We start from the raw sequence: 19,058 nt of genomic DNA, 5'->3' as shown, positions 1-19,058 counted from the left end.
CTTTACTTTACTGGGGAAGGATTCTGTTGCTTTAACACACTAGAAAAGGGGGTTTATGGTTAGAACCTTAGAAGGATTTTTGAAAATAGCTGCCCAAAACCCCTAAAACAGTGCACACACTACTCTGGAAGCAGAGCCCTATTTTTAATAAAGAATTAAAAGCAGAGTAATAAGCTAGTAAATGGAACAGACAACAGGAAAAGTCTCTGACTACAGAAAGTTAATATGATGAAAAGGAAGATCAAAACACACTCAGAAGATAATAAAGTCAAAATCCTACCATCCACAGACTCCAAGAAAAATAAGAATTGGTTTCAGAGGGTATGGAAAAGCTCAAAATGGATTCAGAAAATCAAGTAAGAGAAAATGAGGGAAAATTAGTGGAAAAAATGAGAATGGTGCAAAGAAACTGAGGGAGGGAGGAAGGGAAGGAGGCAGGAAGGGAGGGAGGGAGGGAGGGAAGGGGAGGGAAGAGAAGGGAAAGGAGGGGAGGGAAGGGAAGGGAAGGGAAGGGAAAGGAGGGAGGAAGGGAAGGAGGGAGGGAGGAAGGGAGGGAGGGAGGGAGGGAGGAAGGAAGGAAGGAAGCTAATGAGAAGAGTGCTTTAAAAAGCAAAAGTGACCAAATAGAAAATTTAGTAAATAAGCTCACTGAGGAAAATAATTCCTTAAAAATTAGAATTAAGCAAATGGAAGCTACAGACTAGATGAGAAATCAAGATACAATAAAGCAAAACCAAAATGAAATGAAAAAAAATTTTTTTGAAATACTGGAAAAACTGATCTAGAAAAAAGATCCAGGAGAGCAATTTAAAAATTACTGGTCTGCCTGAAAGCATGATCAAAAAAAAGAACCTGAATATCATATTTCCAGAAATTATCAAGGAAAACTGTCCTGAGATTCTAGAACCAGAAGGTAAAATAGAAATTGAATGTACCAATCTCCTCTTGAAAGAGAACCCAAGCGGCAGCTAGGTGGCGCAGTGGATAAAATACCAGCCTTGAATTCAGGAGGACTGGAGTTCAAATCTGGTCTCAGACACTTAGCACTTTCTAGCTGTGTGACCCTGGGCAAGTCACTTAATCCCACCCTCAGGAAAAAAAAAAATGAAAACTACTTGGAAAATTATAGCCAAATTCCAGAACTTTCAAGTAAAGGAGAAAATACTATAAGCATCCAGAAAGAAACAATTCACATATAGTGGAGCCACAATCAGAATAACATAACATTTAGTAGCTTCTATATGAAAGGATCAAAAGTCTTAGAATATATTCTAGAGAGCAATGAAGCTAGGATTACAACCAAGAATAAACTACCCAGCAAAACTGAGTATAATTCTTCAGGGGATAAAGTAGATATTCAGGAAAATAGAGGATTTTCAAGCATTTGTGATGAAAGTTCAGAGTTGAATAGATTTTCAAATACAGGGCTCAAGGAAACATAAGGAGATAATTAGGGAAGTGATATCAAAGAGTACTTTAATATGGTCTGTCTATTTACATTCCTTCATGGAAGAATGATATTTGTAACTTATTAGAATGTCCCCATTATTTATGGCAGTTAAAAAAGTATGGAGAGAAGACACAAGTATAAGTTGAATATGAAGGGAAAATAACTTTTAGTAAATTATTTTCATTTACTTTTTTTTAGTTCTTTTTGTATTTACTCAGTTGAATTTTTTTAAATGAGTTGTTTTGCTCTATGGATTTTTTTCCATTTTACAAATTCTGTTTTTCAGGGATTTGCTTTCTTTTACCATTTTATCAAATCTATTTTTAAGGAGTTACATACTTTTTCTATTTCACTAAGTCTATTTTGTAATGAATTCAGATAATTTCTGTTTCCTTTTCCAAACCCTCTTGGAAAGTTCTCATTTCCTTTCCCCATTTTTCTTCTAGCTCTCTTTTAAGATCCTTTTAAATTTCTTCTAGGAGAACTTTGTGTCATGGGGACCAATTTATATCACCCTTTGGGGCTTCATCTGGAGATGATTTGCTTTTAGTCTCCTCAGGGTTTAAAATCTCTTCTTCTCTTTCACCATAAAAATTATCTATGGTCAAAGTTCTTTTTTGCCTTTTTACTTATTTTTTTTTAAGTTGAGATCTGCTTTTAGGGCAAGGAAGATTGTCCAAGCTTCCTCTACAAAAGAAAGTGACTGCATTGGGTCAGTACTGTCTGACTTTTGGTGCTGGGTGGGCATGGCCAGGTCAAATGAAATTGTGGCATTTGGGGTTCACTATTTACCTTTTATGTTTGTGTTGGATATTTTATAACTTCTCTGATAATGTACTGGCTTGCAACTAGGGTGAGTAGCCAACACTGCTAGAGATTCCTCCCCAGCAGATTCTCCACTATACGGAGCTCCCACTGCCCCGGGTCTGCTTGGCCTGCTTGCATATGGCCTGCCTCCCTCCATACTTGATTGAAACAGATCTTTTCTGGCAATCTTTGAAATTATCTTCTGCTGGTAATTTGTTACACTCCCAGTATTTATGAGTTCTGCCAATCCAGAACTAATTCAGAGGCTGGATTTGGTAGTTAGTCTGAGAATCATGGGAAGAGATCAGGAAAAAAATGTGTACACTCTGTCATCTAGGCTCTGTCCTCAAAGGGATAATATCTTTAAAAAATGAAATTAAGGGATGAGAGAGGAATGTATTGGGAGAAAGAGAAGGAGAAAAGTGGAATGATGTAAATTATCTGCTATAAAAAAGAGGCAAGAAAAAGCTTTTACAAATGTAGAGAAAGAGGGGAAGGAAACGGGGAGTGAATCTTACTCTCATCAGAATGGCTCAGAGGAAATATGGGTATTTATCTTACTCTACATGAAACTAGGAGAGGAATGGGATACAGAAAGTAAAAAAAAAAAGATGCCATATTTGAGGAGTGGTCAGTAACAAGACATTTTTGAGGAGGAACAGGGTGAAGAGAGAGAATAAAATAAGAGAAAATAGTAATTATAAAAAAATTTTGAAGCAAATTTCTCTAAGGCCCTATTTACCAAACAAAACTGAATCAAATTTTATATAAAAAAGACATTCTCCAATCGATAAATTATCAAGAGATAGGTCATATCTATATTTATTTTGTAGCCCAAAAGACTATAAATACATGCACATAACAATATCACTATTAAGCATGAATCCCAAAAGGGATTTTTAAGAGGGAAAAGGACATACATATAACTATAGCAGCTCTGAGGGCAAAAAAAAATTGGAAATTGAGAGGATGCCTACCAACTGTGGTATGGTTGAATAAATAGTGATATGCAATTATGATGGAATATTGTTATATGGGAAATGATAAATAGGATGCTCTCAGAAAAAACCTGGAAAGTTCTGTTATGAATTCAAGCAAAGTGAAATGTGCTGTATATAAAGTAAAAGCAGTGTTCTGGGATGATCACCTATAAATTACTTTGCTATTCTCAGTGTACAATGATCCACAACTACTATGAAGAATTTATGATGAAAAATCCAATCCATAACCAGAGAAGGTACTGATTGTGTCTGAATACAGATTGAAACATTCTCATTCTCTCTCCCTTCTTTCCCCCTGCGCCCCTCCCCCTACTCTCTCTTTCTCATTCTCTCTCTCTGTATCTCTCATATTTCTATTTTTCTTCAGAATGTTTTTTAGGGGGGAGATCTGTTTACTTTCACAACATGATTTTTATGGAAATGTTTTGCATTAAAAAAGAATGTAAATGTTTAGTTCTTTTTATGCTTTTTAGAAATTTTTAGTTTTGTTTTCCTTTCACATTTTTTAAATGGTATTTCTAAAGACAGTGAGTTGCATGCAATACAATGTGAAAATGACAGCAGTTCTCAACACTAAAGTCCTGCTTTTGACCTAAGACCTTTGGTAAGGAAGTAATTTATCTTTTATCTAATAGATTGGAGATTGTTAAAAGATATTTTTCCTACTCCAGGATTGTTTTGATACAAGTATCTGGGGAAAATTTTAAAATATGAGCAAATTATTATCTTTATGATTTTATAATTTATTATAATCAAACAGAACTGGTTATTGGATGCTAATGTGAAATGTGGAAAAAGAAAAAGGCAAAGAAGGGAAGGGGAAAGATAAATGGAAAGAAAAGAAGAGGGAGGAGAAGAAAAGGAAAAGTCAAAGAGGAGAGAAAGAGGGAGGGAGAGTCTTCTCAAAGATTACAATTAAAATAACTGAAATTTTGGGTTCAAAATCTAGTGTCCCAAAAGGAAAAGTGCAAAGATATCATTCTTTCTTGCAAGTAATTTCATCCCTGGCCTCCTATTCTCATATCTATAAAACCCTGGTCCAAAGTAAATTGCAGGATCTTGGGATTATGTGGGTTTTGTTTGTTCATTACTATGTTACACACATGTTTTTTAACGAGTAAGGAAACCAGGAAATTGTAGTGTATGATTAAACACACACACACACACACACACACACACACACACACATATACTCCCCTCATTTCAGAAATGGCATCTGAAAACCTCTACTTGCTTGCTATGGCATCTCTTGTTTTAGCTATCCCTTTGAGAAAAGCATAAAAGGAGCTATAATTTACAGATCACCAGATAGCATATATAAATAATAAACACTTTGTTAATATATATGGTTTCATCCTTCCAAAGTTGATCAGTATAAAGAGGCAAAGTGAGCAGTGAGATTTCAGAAACTCACCAAGGCCAGATGAAGTGTGGGGACATGAAATTTGGCAGTTTTATTAATTTTGAATGCAATGTTGATCTTTTCTGTTCAAGTTAAATAATCCCACTTCCTATTTTTGATAAAAAACAACAAAAAATTATAATCCTTCCATTTTTTCCATCTGCTTCATCTGAATGCATCTTCCGTCATCCCCAATCTCACGTATGTTTAATAACCCCATCTACTAGCTATTCTCTTCAAACATGTCTGTCTTCTCTTCCTCAAAAAATTCTCATCTAATCAATCCATCTAGGATACTTCTTTCTCCTCTATTGTTTTCTTTCCTTCTACTCCAATTAACTCTACAATCTGACTTCTGAACTCATCATTTTACTAAATCAATTCTCTCCCAAGTCACCAATGATCTCTTAATTGCCACATCCCATGGTTCTTCTCTGATCTCATCCTCCTTGACCTATTTGCCACCTTTGACACTGTCAGTCATCCTCCTCTCCTTCATCCTTTTTTTTAGGACAACAATCTCTCCAGATTCTACCTGTTGGGCAACTTCTCAGTTTCCTTTGCTGGATCTTTGTCCAGGTCGCATGTGCTATGATGACCATGGCTATACCCTAAGACTCTACCTTGGGCTCTTGTCTTTTCTTACGTGATACTTTTTTTTGCTTAATGATTTTGTTAATTCATTTATTAATAATTTCACTAATTATGTTATCTTTAATCCAGATAATTCTCATATCGATTTCTCTAGCCTTAATCTCTCTCCTAACCGTCAGTCTCACATTTCTATCATTTTGAAATGAATGTTATATAGGCATTTTAAAATCAACATGTCCAAAATTGAACTCATCATCTTTTCCCAGAAACCCTTTCCTCTTCCTAACTTCCCAATTGCTGTCAGATACAACTGTCATCCTAGTCACTTAGTCTTACATCTTACATTACATTAAGTGTAATCCTTAATTCCTCAAGGGAAGAGGTGATATCTTTGTATACTCCATAAAATACCTACCCAGCATGGACACAAAATAGTTGAGAAAGAAAAGTCTAAGAGAAAAATCTAATTAACTCACATAATCAATTGACATATTTGACCTTAAAATAACTAAATCCAACTTTCTACTCAGAAATAGGGGCTACTTTTCCAGCTTATGAATTAGGCTCTCTCTGTTTCTCCTTTCCCCACTAAATACCTACCTACCTAATAAAGATTAATCCTACTCACTCTTAAGAGATCCTACATATATTTTATAATTCATAAAATACCTATGACAAGATCTTAATTATTAACACAAGACTACGAAATTCTGGATATCTTAATAGTCCATGATAATCCCATTTGTGTATGTGTAAAAACCAAGGGTTGATCATGTATATACATACAAGGAGGCCTTATATAGGAAAGGACCTAAAAAAATTGTGGGCCATAAAGTTTCAATCTGCAACAGAAGGCAACCGAGACAGAGCTCTGAGCATAATTAAGGAAATCAACAGTCCTTAAGAAATTGGATCCATGGTCTTCCCTCTTGGACAAAAAACCCTTAGCTCATGGATTTTTATTGGCTTTGGGAGTTCAAAGAAAATAGAATGAGGCAGAACATTTGCATGATTGGTCATTTTAAGTAGGGAAAGTTCAATGACTGGCTTAAGGAGTGAAGTGGAAGAATTTATCCAAAAGGAGACATCTATCAATCACTTAGTATTTTATTATTTGGGGCTTTCAATAGGCATAAAGCTTTTTCAGCAGTACTTTGGGGCTTTTCACAGTAAGAACATTATAACAAAGTGATAACATAGGAAAATTCTGGTTTTTCAAGTCAAGTTCACTCATAAGACTCACAAGAGTAGAGGGAGTGAAGAAGTACCAATATGGCAAATTCCTAATGCCAGTTAATATATTAAAACTAATATAGTACAAATAAATCCTATAAATCAATCAGAATATTAATATATGGTAAATTTATTAATCATAATCTACATGACTCATTCCCATAGTATTAACTAAATCACATTTAATCCTATTCTACTCAACTCAAATCACTGATACCCATTAAATCACAATGAATTGAGTAAATACTGATTAAATTAAGTAGGGATATCAAATTATTTTCACAATTCACCCCTTTGATCCTTAAAAGACCTGTCTTTTATGGATTACCAAGGGCACAACTTTAACATACTAATTAAGTATCAGTGAATAGATGTGGCTAAATACTATGAGAAACATCCATAAAAAATGATATACTTCTCATAGCACTAGATCATGAATAACAAGAATGAGGTATCTTCTAAAGAAGCAGTTTGGGCAGGCTATAATAGATTGGGCATGAAGGATTGTGGTCTAAGTCGGCATCACACTTGTTCCCATTGCACAAAATCAATTGTGCTTGTATTCTTCAGTATTCAAGAAAGAAATTGAGATGGTTCTTGTAGATGATTATTATTTTGGCAGTAGGACACAACATCCTTACACATTATGCAGACCAGCATGGGCTTGTGCTGAGAATCATGGAAATAAAGCATCTTAAAAGTTGGAGCAACCAAGGGGATGGATTGTATCCTTTTGAGTAATGGAAGTCTGAGTGTATAAACTAAAAGTGAAGATGGATACAGATGGAATGTAAATAGGACACAACTCAATCATTACTTGTGTAATATGAAGGAAGAGACACAAAATACTGAGATGCAGAGATGAGGACAAGAGGAGAAGTATCAGGCATATCTGGAACCACTTGTGGAGGTAAAGAGTCAAGTGAGTAAAAAGCTGGAAATGCCAGGGCTGATAATGGTGGTCATTGTGGAATAGGAGGGGACAAGCTCAAAAAGAATGTATGGAAGCTTGTTGATAGGGCTATCTCTTTTATGTTCAGGCAATAATTTATGAGCAAGGCTGCATAAGTGTGTGAGACATTCAACAGTTGTAAGGTGTTTGCCTAAACCAAAATGCATGCTCTTGAGGTAGTATTTCTTCAAGCAACATATTGTATAATTTAGACATTGTTTCTTCATCTTAAACCATCATCTTTGATGCAGTTTTGAAGAAATAACCAAAGTTGTCACAATAAAAGAAAGTAAGATCAATTGTTGAAGAGTTTCATTAGTGCAAGGCAAGATGTCCCAATGTTAAAGAAGAACTATAACCTATTGGAATGATACTCCAGGAGTGTAGCAAATCAGGCAAAAAAAAAAGAAACACAAGTGGATTAAGGAGAGGTGATGGGTAAAGTGAAGGGCAAGACTTATGTTCTCCTTTGGGCCAGATTCAGGTTAAATGGAATAGCTGGTCAGAGTAAGCTATAATCAAATTCGATGAAAATGAGGCTGAGCAAGTAGTCTATTTTTAGATTTTCATAAATCTATAAAGTGGGCATAGTAAAGAGAAAGCCTAATATATTAAGGTCAATCTTAAAAGAACATCATCAAGCTCATTGTCACAACTGCTCTATCTGTGAACAGTAAGATTTTCTAGCATGAAGGCTCATACCCAAATAAAGACAATTATTTAAATGGCAAGCTGGGCAGCTTCTCTTAGTAATAGGAGACATAATAGAGCTGTCTTTTTTATTATAGCTTTTTATTGACAAAACATATGCATGGGTAATTTTTCAACTTTGACCCTTGCAATTTCTGTTCAAACTTTTCCCCTCCTTCCCTTCCCACCCCCTCCCCTAGATGGCAGGTACATGTTAAATATGTTTCATTACTTTTTAAACAAGGGAACTGACTTTTCTTCAGTGGACAGTGGTCAAAAAAAAGTAGCACAGGACAGGTAAAATCCTGTAATGATAACTAGCTATTCTGGTTCCAACCACCAAACAAGTGCTAAGGTGATAATCAGATTGAGACGAAGGCACGGGAATTAAGGAATTCTGATGAATTTGCTCTTCTTTTTCTGTCAAAATAAACTGTGCGTCATAGTCAAGAGTCTCAATGATTGCTGGGCTTTGTTAGATGGAGAAGATGGTTGTAGAAAAAAAAAATTTTTCTTGCATGTCTTGGATTTGCAGACTGCTTTCAAAGAATGGAATAGCCATTAAACCAGAATAACCAAACAGAGATTAAACTGTTAAGAAAGCATTAATTATCATATGGACAATTAAAATAATAGAATATGTTAGACTAGGGATCAGCAAAGAAATATCAAACTCTTTCCATTGTTCCAAAATTTGCATAACCATTTGTGCTAAGGCACAAATTTTGAAAGGCGCTCATAGAATCATGGATAAGTCGAACAAAGGAATAAATTTGATTTGTGAGAGGGTTATTAGATTTCCCTAGAGACCCAGTTAATCTCCTAATAATATATTGGTGGCAACCTTGATGTATGTTGTTTGTTTTCCAAAGTTTCTACAATAGGATACTCAAAGGAATCTTTGGTAGTTCTCCACAAACTACACAATGGTCCTGTTGAAACAATCCTTAGTTGTCATGCATGGGCTTGGAAAAGACAGCAATTAGATAAAGAAATCCAGTTAAATGTGGGGAAGACAAAGCACCCTGTGAGCTCATGGGTTCCAACTCCAGAGAAGGGGCAATGACTTCTGTCACATTTTCTAAAATTCAGAAAGCTAAACCTTTCCACAAATTGTAATCTTTTTAGAAAGGTCCAGAACAAGTAGTAAACAGATTATCTGGAGATAAAGAAAACAATTATAAGAGTTGCCACTTGAATTTTGAGAGCAACCCTCAAGTTGATTAATAGGCACATGTAACATATCCAGAAAAGAGTGATAATGGACAGGATAGGTAGAGCCCTTCCGAAAATAAAGGAGAAAATTCTTGGAAGAGAAGTTATCCAAGAAAGCCAAGATGATGGCTCCCACCAAGTCCCACCACATGAGGTTACATGCGTTGTATGTGCTGTGCTGATTATCATTCACCATTTTTTGAAACTCATGAACATTTTTAAGATTGTCATCTGAGTGACTGATATAGGAACAAAAGGAGTGGTTAATAATGGCTCTGCCTTGAACAGCAGTTATAATATTCAGTGCCATTTGATTTTACATAGCCATATGAGGCACAGAGGGCCACTTCTGCCTATAAGACTGCTTGCAATGTGATAAATGGCTGGAGATATATCTTCAGCATGTCTTTCAAGTTCTGCAAACAAATTCCTGCATAATTTTAACACTTAAATCAAGTCATTCCCAGATTAGGAATCAGAGTAAATAAAAATAATCTACACTGAGTTTCATTTTGAAATCCTAACTCCTGCCCACATTGTGCTGCTTTTTGAATTGATAGTAACACCAGACTTCCATGTTTTAGGCATTCTATTAATCTCACAAAATTATTCATAATATTCACAGATGAAATTAGATAGAATATCACACAAATTCATACCATCCTGGTGGAAGAAAAAAAAAAGCAGCTCCAGCACAAAACAAAAAACAGTCCAATAGTTAATCCCCATATAACTCTGTAATCTTTGTGGTACCATAAATAAGATTATAGGAGACCATTACAAGGAAAAGATTTGTGACAAACTTTATTTCTTTTAAAATGTTGAATTAAAACACAAAACAAAGGAAGACACATTATTGATATTTAAAATTATCAAAGTAAAAATATATTTTAATGAGTTTCATTAATTTTGGAATCTTCAGTTTTATTTTTGTTAACACAGAGAATGAATGAAGTTTGGTAAAGGTTAGACCATGGTTAAGAGGGAGCCTAGATTTAAAACTCATTTGGGTTATATTATGATGTAATAAGATATGAAATTTGACCTGGAAATATCTGAAGGGATTGATTTTCATAAAGGCTGGATTGGCTCATTTAATTATTCCAAAGAGGTACTATTTACAGCACAAAGCCTATAGGCTTAGCATGATATGGTTTTTATGACTTATCTGGATATACATATCAACAAAAGAATTGCTTAAAACCCAGTCATTCTTAGATGAAGCAACAGCTTCCACTGATGACAATGGAGAATTTCTCACAAAGGTGTAATTGGTCTAAGAAAACCTTCCTGCCTCAGAGCTAGTTTAAACCACCAAACAATTCCTGTCTTATTACAATTATTGCTCGAGGCAGAGTCAAGAGTTAAAACTTTTCTTATACCAGCACAAATAAAACCCCCATTATTCTCGGTGTTCGTGTGTGTGTGTGTGTGTGTGAGAGAGAGAGAGAGAGAGAGAGAGAGAGAGAGAGAGAGAGAGAGAGAGAGAGAGAGAGAGAGAGAGAGAGAATCAAAGGTATGTTGCAAACCATCATTTTGAGTTCATTCCCAAGGATAAAAATAAAATAAAATAAAATAAACAGGGCAAGAACATAGAATATTGCTAGATTTATCATATATTTTCATCTTCATGTGGACTTATCAGCTGAGCTGGGCTTAAGTTCCTCCATATTTTCATACTCTCTAACTTAAATAACTGATGTTATTTCAAGAGTATCACATTTTCTATGTAACTGTTACCATTATATGTGTCTACAAATTTCTCTTATCTTCAAAATATCTCTCTTCTATATGGAATAACACTAAAATATCTCTTTTCTATATGGAATAGCCCTCATCTATTTGGCTACAGTTGGTTAAGAACTATGTTGGATAAAGTCCGTACTTGGAACACGTGATTCTGACTCAGGAACATCATCATCATCCCATCACTCAACTAGCAAACTATTTATAACAATAATAAACTCCAAATGATCAGTAGTGACACAAAAAGAGAAAAATACCTTTCCCATCTACCAGGAGGGGCACAATGTAAAAGGTATAAGTCATTAACTTTTCTAGCTAGTGAAAGGACCAGCCACTGGGCAAAAAGATTTGCATGAAAAACTTGAAGTGAAAAACTGTATTGCAGGAGAACTGCTGGAAGTTGTACTGATGAAAACTAGGATCATTGTTAAGTTGTCTAAAGTGACTCAGCCTTTAAAAAAGACTGATTATGGAAGCATTCAAAGATGGAGGAACAGAGAATCCACAGAGGAACTGGGTTTGAGAGTAAATTGAGAAGGTATAGATCTAAGCTGAACAATCAAAGTTCCCCTTCCTTTCCAGGTGCAAATATAACTTGGAGAGAGAGTGCCCCTGTGGAAAATGCTAGATAGCAACACCAAAGGTGGAAGTTGCATATGAGGAATACCTCATCTGGTTTCAGCTACTGCCTCAATTATCATAAGCCAAAGAAACAAAAGATAATAGGAACTATCAAAATAAAAACAGGAGGAGTTGTTTTTATATCTAAAACAATTTGAATAAAAAAAACTTCCATAAAAGCCTAAGAGAATCATAACCCAGAATATGGTACAAAATTGGGTTTTTTCTAAATTTTTAATTGATAGAACAAATATTTCCGTAACATAGTACAATAAAAAAGATTGTGCATCAAATGTAAATCTACTATGCATAACTTGCTATTCCTTCCAAATACACTACAAAATTATCATGTAAATTTCTTTTTTCTCCCCTTTTCCTTCCCACTTCCTCCTGACATATGGAGGAGGATAACATTATTAACAAATATGTATATGTGTGTATGTATATATATGTGGATATATATGTATGTGTGTGTGTATATATGTAAAATTATTCTATACATCTATAAGTTCTTTCTCTGGATACAAACATCATCTTTCCTCATGGCCTTTACAGTTAAATTGGATATTTTAAAATAGTCAAAATAATTTATTTACTCAAAGTTGTCCTTAAAACAGCATTGGTGTTAGTATATACAGTGTTCTCTTGGTTCTGGTCTTTTTTTTCTTGTATGCCCTTCCATGTTTTTCTAAGATCACTGATTTCAAGATTTCTTATAGCAAAGAAATTCTATCATAATCATATACCACAACGTAGTGAGCCATTCCCCAATTGATAGGCATCCCTGTAATTTCCAATTCTTGGCCACCCCAAAGAGAGCTGATTGAAACATTTTAGAAAATATAAGTCCTTTTCCTTTTTCTCTTATTATCTTTGGAAACAGACCTAATAATGATATTGCTGAATCAAAGTAGTTTAATAACTCTCTGGCCATAATTCCAGATTGCTCTCCAAAATGATTGAATCAGTTCACAATTCCGCAACAATGAAATATTGTTCTGATTATTCCACATCCCCTCAAACATTTGTTGCTTTCCCCCTTCAATCGTTTTAACCAGTCTGGTATCTGTAAATGCTATCTCAAAATTGTTTTAATTTGCAATAATTACTTAGAGCCTTTTAACATAGAACTATTTGTGCCCAACCAGAAGTAGTGTGTCCCAAGCTTATATTGGTTTATACTAGTTGGATACATGTTGTGTAACTTATTGTGCAACAAATGTAACTTGACTCTAATTTGGTCCTCTTCAAAAAACATAGATAACTAATATCTCTATCTCTAAGTCATGTATCCATTTTGGTAAATGTTACAAGATAGTTGTCTATGTGGCACAGATTTTATGTGTGAACAATGAATACTTTTTCTCCAATTTTGACAGCAGTGAGAGATAGTCAGCAAAATCTGGAATGGGCTTTCCCAAGAAGGCTGAGTGCCAGAAATCATGCAGTAAGAAGTTCAAAGATCCAGTTCATACTACTACTGCATCGTGAAGCTCATCCTATTCTGCAATTCTCATATGTAGGAGGTAACAGAAGATTCCCCATGGAGAATGATTATTTCATCAGGGAGAAAAGTTTTACACTTATAGGACAGTGACCAAAAAAAATTCATAAAGTAAAATATATGACGCTCCCACCCCTGGTCTGTTATAGGATAGAACAAAACCAAAGGGAGAACATCAATTAGGGAATGCCTCAACCTACTGAGCAAGATGGTCAACAAAGACAAGACAGTATTTACAATCTGCTTTGGACATAACAAAATTAATCTAAGTGATCAAAAGGAGTCTAAACTAAAGGATGGTCTCCAAAGGCTATAGCTCAAAATTTATGTTGACTAAAAGCTAGGCAAGTGACTTATACAAATTGCCATTGGGATGAAAGCCTTCAACGTAGCCATGCCCAATTGAATCTATTATCCCTATTATTATTATTGAGCTCCTTTTATGAACAAAAAGACCTGCTAAAAATCTGGGGAAGGAGCGGCTAACTTTCCTCAATCACCCAAACTCTAGCGACCTATTAAGCCTTGTAGCATCACTGTAAGGAACATTACAGAACACAATTTGTTTCCCCAAAATTACTGGAGATTATTTACCATCACTTGATATCAGTTATTAGTAAAGACAGAGTGCTCAGTAGACAATGGAGAATCACTAAGAGGATGTAAGATCTTTCTAGAGCAGCTAACTTTGCAGAGGAATCAGCCTGGGCAATTCCACAAGAGACAGGGTCAGTTCTAGTATTATGAATAGAACAATGGACAGCTACCCATCAATTAGGTCATTGAACAACAGAATGAATGTCTTTAATAAAGCAGCATTGGCAATTTTAACACAGTAAGAATCCACATTGCAACAACATCCTGACATGAAAAGCATCAAAAGCATAGTAAGAGTCAGTATAGATGGCAGCAAAATGACAGGCTTGAGTAAGGGAAATGAGCTAAGTAGCCTGGACACTCAGGTTAGAGAGCATTGAGGCTGCCCAAAGTGTGTTATGGTCAGAGATAACAGAGACTCCAGTATAGTGGTTGCCATCTTCCATGAAAGAAGTCTCATGAGTATGAAAAGGTCTGGTTTCCTAAAAAGTCCATCCAGGTGATCAATAACAGGTATAATCTTACTCACCAGAGATAAGTCAGGGAGCACTATTGCAAAATTGAGAACAGAAGATAAAAGTGGCACATTTTCCCTAGCAAAGTCATTTTATACCCACACTGGTATCTGGTCAAAAGAGTTGGATACAATAACATTGCAATAAACTCTCTAATTACTGGGAGTACTATATTAAGGGGCATCCTAGAAAAAGATCCTATAAATTCTCCACTAAGAGGCAGTGACTGTCACCTTCCATAGACAAGATGGACCATCCACCGCTATAAAATTCAGCTAAGTTAGATAATAAGCCACATGGCACAATGAAGGTCCTAATGGTTGAAATAAAATTCTGGAAGTCTACCTTCCATGTACAAAGAGTGAAAGGCTTATTACAAAATCTGGGATTCTTAGGGCAGCAGCAAACACCAGTGTATTTCTAATGCTGGTCAACACAAGATGCAAAGTTCAGTAATCTCATCTTTAGTCAAACCAAGAGGTTTAGTAATCTCACCAAATGAGATTACTGCTAATAATATCCTGTTGCTCCAAGGATGACACTTGGTGCTTAGTCTTTGGAACAGATAATTATTGAAAAGTCTGTATACATATATTCTACCTCAGATTGACACCATCAAACCTTCAAACTGGACCTTGATGGTCTCTGATAAAGCTGGAGGAGGAAATGACTATTTTGGTAAGGTCTAAATAGTGGGTGATGTTAGAAGAAAATCATTACCACATTGGACTAGGAATCTGTAAAAACAAACTTAGTTCTTTGATGCAAAATTTGGGAGAAAAGGTGGGGCTTTAAGCATACCCTTGAGACAAAATAGCCCTCCTCCACTTTTGACTTTTACACATGAAGGAAAACAGGTATTAGGAATCTGGATGAACAGGAATGCTAAAAAATTAAGAGCACAAATCTATCACAGTAAATCAAGTGGCCTTACAAAGAACAGAAAAACAACTGTAGCAGGATTAGATACCACAGAGTGCTTAGATATTAAATATTTATAGCATGTAAATCTTGTTTCTACCATTAGGACCTGGTTTAGGATTCTTGACTGGTAAGATGGCAGCATTACAGGGAGATTTGCATGCCACAATGCCTTGTTTCCTAAAAGGCAATAATAGTGGCAAAGATGCTCTAGAAAAAGGGTGTTAAGGCCCTACTGGATTTCTTCAGTAATAATTGGAACAACTGATTTCAGGAGTCCTCAGGCATCAGAAGATGAAGTGGCCCATAAGGAGCTAAGAATTTCAGAAGGGATACAGGGGTGTTCTCTGCTATGGACATGAGAGGATAAAACTGCAATAAAGGGTTTTTTTTTTCATCACAGTAATCATTGATAAGCTCTATCAATACAGGGAGAAAAGTTGGACCAACTAGTAGAAACTAGTCAAAGTATTACTGGAAGAGATAGTGGCTTCTAGTTTGTACAGAAGATCTCGCCCCTCAAAAGTAACTGATACTAGAAAGCCTATTAATTTCTTATGGTGGCAGGATGGATACCAAATGGGGATCTTAAAATTATGTTTACAGACCAATGGAGTGCATGTAGAAGTTTTTCTTAAGACTAATAAACTCCAGGATCTATGAGACTACCATAAAAGGTATCAATCTTAAAGGCAATTTGGGGTTCCCTAGTTCAAGGAAATGGGGATAATGGGGCAAGGATGTTAAGATATGAATTTGCTGAGAGGGTACACAGTATTTGCCTTATTAGGGCTTTACAAGCCTATTATTTGGTGACCCCAAAGGTCTATTATTGTTTCACTTAGACCCCATGAATCTACTATGGAGTCTTTGTTCTCCCTCTTAATTTTTTCCCTTTAACAGTTTTAAAATGGATGTCCCTTTTTATGGCAATAGAAGCACTCATGTTTCATTCTGGGTTTGTAAAGCATAGCATCAGCCTGTGACCTGAACTGGGAATTAAGGTGGACTGGGTTTTTAACTTGGACTTCTATCACCCTCTGTTTCTTCCCTCATAAACATAATGGGGAATGGCCTTTAGTTCACCTATTTTTTTCAAGCCACCCAGGAGAGTGCTTATGGAAGTTCCACCAATTTCTGACACTGACTCATTAACAAAGGTGGTATTAAAAGAGCATCTAACCCGGTAAAGGATTTGGCACTTTTGTATAACTTGTCATAAAAGTGAATGGGATGGGTAAAGAATATATGGCTTGAATCAGAAGGGTACAGTGTTGGGGCTATTAAGAGTCCCAATTTGGGCCAGAAAGACTCCCTCGATCTGCTGGAGCATTTCCCCTTGGAACTCATCATTAGCCTCTATCATGGCAGGTCTTTCTCCTGGGCATAACATGGTTTCCATTAGGTCAGTTTACATCTCACCAGGTGAAGTATAACTTCTAAATATGGTCTGAAATGGAGGTATATCACTCACAGGATCATCAAATTTAAGGGTATCTTTCCTTCAAATAGAAGGGCTAAGTTATGCTTTCTAACAGGAGCTCTAGCCCAATAAACCTTTTCATGAGAGGAAAAATGCCAGTAGACTGTTCATTTGTAATTGGTGTAGGAGGAGACTCAAGTTTTAGGTGCAGGGGATCAATGAAGAAGATGATCAGGTAAGGAAATATCAAAACTGGAGGGTTGGTTGGAAGATGTGAGGCTTAACTCTAAGCTTCTCAAAAATACCAGCAATTCATTTGGTCTAAGTAAGGTTTAGGTGATTGTCAAGAATACACCTTAATTTTCTAAGTGTAGTCAAAAGTTCCAAAAATTGGCCAAAACAAATTACTTGAATCCAATGGTGCCTTATATAGCCTAACAGCTTTGTCATCCCAGGAGATATGGGAACATTACCATTATGCCATGAAGCAAAAATTTACCTAAGGGAGATCACATAGGAATACTCATGTTTGATTCTCTCTCTTCCTTCCTCAAAGTCTCAAATTCTTCTTTCTCTAAGAACATTTCCTCTGAAAATTACCAAAGTTCCTAATTTGCTATTGAGAAGTTCCAATGAGGACACTCCTAAAATATCTGAGGATCCTTCGATGTAGGTCCTTTCCTATCAGAATATTCTCAGAATTTGAGAACTTCACTAGAAATTCCTGAAAACATTAGTATTTCTCAATTTTTCAGAAATTTAGTTTTGATAAAATTATCCACTTTTTCTCATCCAGTGTCTTTTGGGGCTTAACTTGATGGTCTCTGGGAATTTTCAGTGAAAACCCAAGCCTTCTAATCTAGTAGTTTTCAAGGAATTAGGAAAGTCTCTTCAAAAAGTCACATGGATCAACCTACTTTGATCTCTACTTCGTTGGAGGGCTCCTGCTGGCCTAATAAATATAGTAACCATACTCTTCTCTCTGGCCAGACCAGTTTTTGCTCAACAAGTGCAGAGATCAAGAAGTCTAGAGGCAGATTTGGTATTTGGCTCATTATGTCTAAAGGAGACCTTAACAGGTGTTCTCTATCAAGGAGCCTCCTGATTCAAGATTGATCCCTTGACTCCTGCTTTCTACTATGACCTGGGTGTGACTGTCACACCTCGATTCACAGCCTGGATTCTTTCTTAAAGATCTAGAAGGCAACACTAACAGGCCATCCCTGCTGAAGGCTCCAGGTGTTCCAGTTGGCAGCCCTTGCTTTCAAGATTGCAATCATTGCTGTCACTTCATAATTTTGGGGTGGCTGCTACCAACTTTAGCAACTGAGCACATCAGTTTATAGTAAGCCATCTAAGAGACCAACCAGCAGTTAAGTCCTAGTCCTCCTGCTCGGTCTGTGACTAAGAACTGCAGTGTGTTAGAGATCTAGAGACCAGTTCCATTATGAAAGACAAGTTTAGATAATTAGCCATTTAAAATCAATTTTACATTCAAAACCCCAATTTATATTCAAAAATTCTACAGAAGCAAAAAGAGAAAATTGTTCTAGGAAAAAATGGCTAGTTTCAGAGACTTTACACAATTGGCCAGAGGACAGCTGACAGAGAATAGCAAAATCAGATTAGTACCTAGTTTTTAAGCCCCTTTTCAAAGAAGGGGGAGGGAATTAGGTTGGTGAACACTCTAAATTTTAAAGTTTGGGGATTTTTAAATCAGTTTTCAATTTTTCCTGATTTTAAAATTCATCTAACTGCTCTATGGCCTTTCTAGCTAAACCCACCTAATAGATACGAAATTATATAAATTAACATACAAAGATTGCTAATTTAGAAATAAAGGCAGACTCACCAATTTCAGTTTGGAAAGGCTCACCGGTACCATGGAGAATTTGGGAGTGAAGGTTAAGGAGAGTTCAACCTCCCAGGGCCATCTTACTCACAGGTGCCAATGATGAAAAAAAAATCTACCTGGAGTACACTCTCTTTTTGTGTCTCTTGGAAAGGATGGCCAAAAGGGAATTGGGGTCTGTGCCTCAACAACAAAATGGGCCACAAAATTTCAATCAACAATAAAAGACAACTGAGTCCAAGCTCCAAACATGATCAATTTGTGAGCTGTTAAGCAATTGAATCCAAAACCTGCCTCTTGGTCAAAGATGCCTCAGCTCATGGGCTACTGGTTTTTATAGTCCTTGGGAGGTAAGTAAAAGTAGAATGAGGCAGTACAATTGCATGATTGGTCATTTTCGTAAGTGGGGTAACTCCAATGATTGACCAAGGGATGTATTTATAAACCATTTAGAACTTTGTCAGCCTTCATTTGGGGCTTTCCACATGCCATAAGATTTTGCAAGCAGTATCTTGAGACTTGAGAAGGTAATCAC

The 19,058-nt window shown here is 36.0% G+C and overlaps 1 protein-coding gene and 1 long non-coding RNA gene across 4 annotated transcripts in view; one reads left to right on the top strand and one right to left on the bottom strand.

The window, feature by feature from the left end:
* LOC141541852 (uncharacterized) overlaps positions 1-14,686 on the top strand; it is a 34,057-nt gene extending 19,371 nt beyond the window's left edge. The window contains exon 5 of the long non-coding RNA XR_012481918.1: positions 13,091-14,686. This is a non-coding gene — a long non-coding RNA (uncharacterized LOC141541852). The remainder of the gene's footprint in view (positions 1-13,090) is intronic.
* Positions 1-19,058, bottom strand: part of TTLL7 (tubulin tyrosine ligase like 7) — a 231,913-nt gene that overhangs the window by 38,296 nt on the left and 174,559 nt on the right. The window lies entirely within an intron of this gene.

This window comes from Sminthopsis crassicaudata, chromosome 4 (assembly GCF_048593235.1).
Source record: "Sminthopsis crassicaudata isolate SCR6 chromosome 4, ASM4859323v1, whole genome shotgun sequence".
In the NCBI taxonomy this organism is placed as follows: domain Eukaryota; kingdom Metazoa; phylum Chordata; class Mammalia; order Dasyuromorphia; family Dasyuridae; genus Sminthopsis; species Sminthopsis crassicaudata.
Note: the sequence above shows the minus strand (reverse complement) of the source record. Positions and strands in the feature narration are given on the sequence as shown.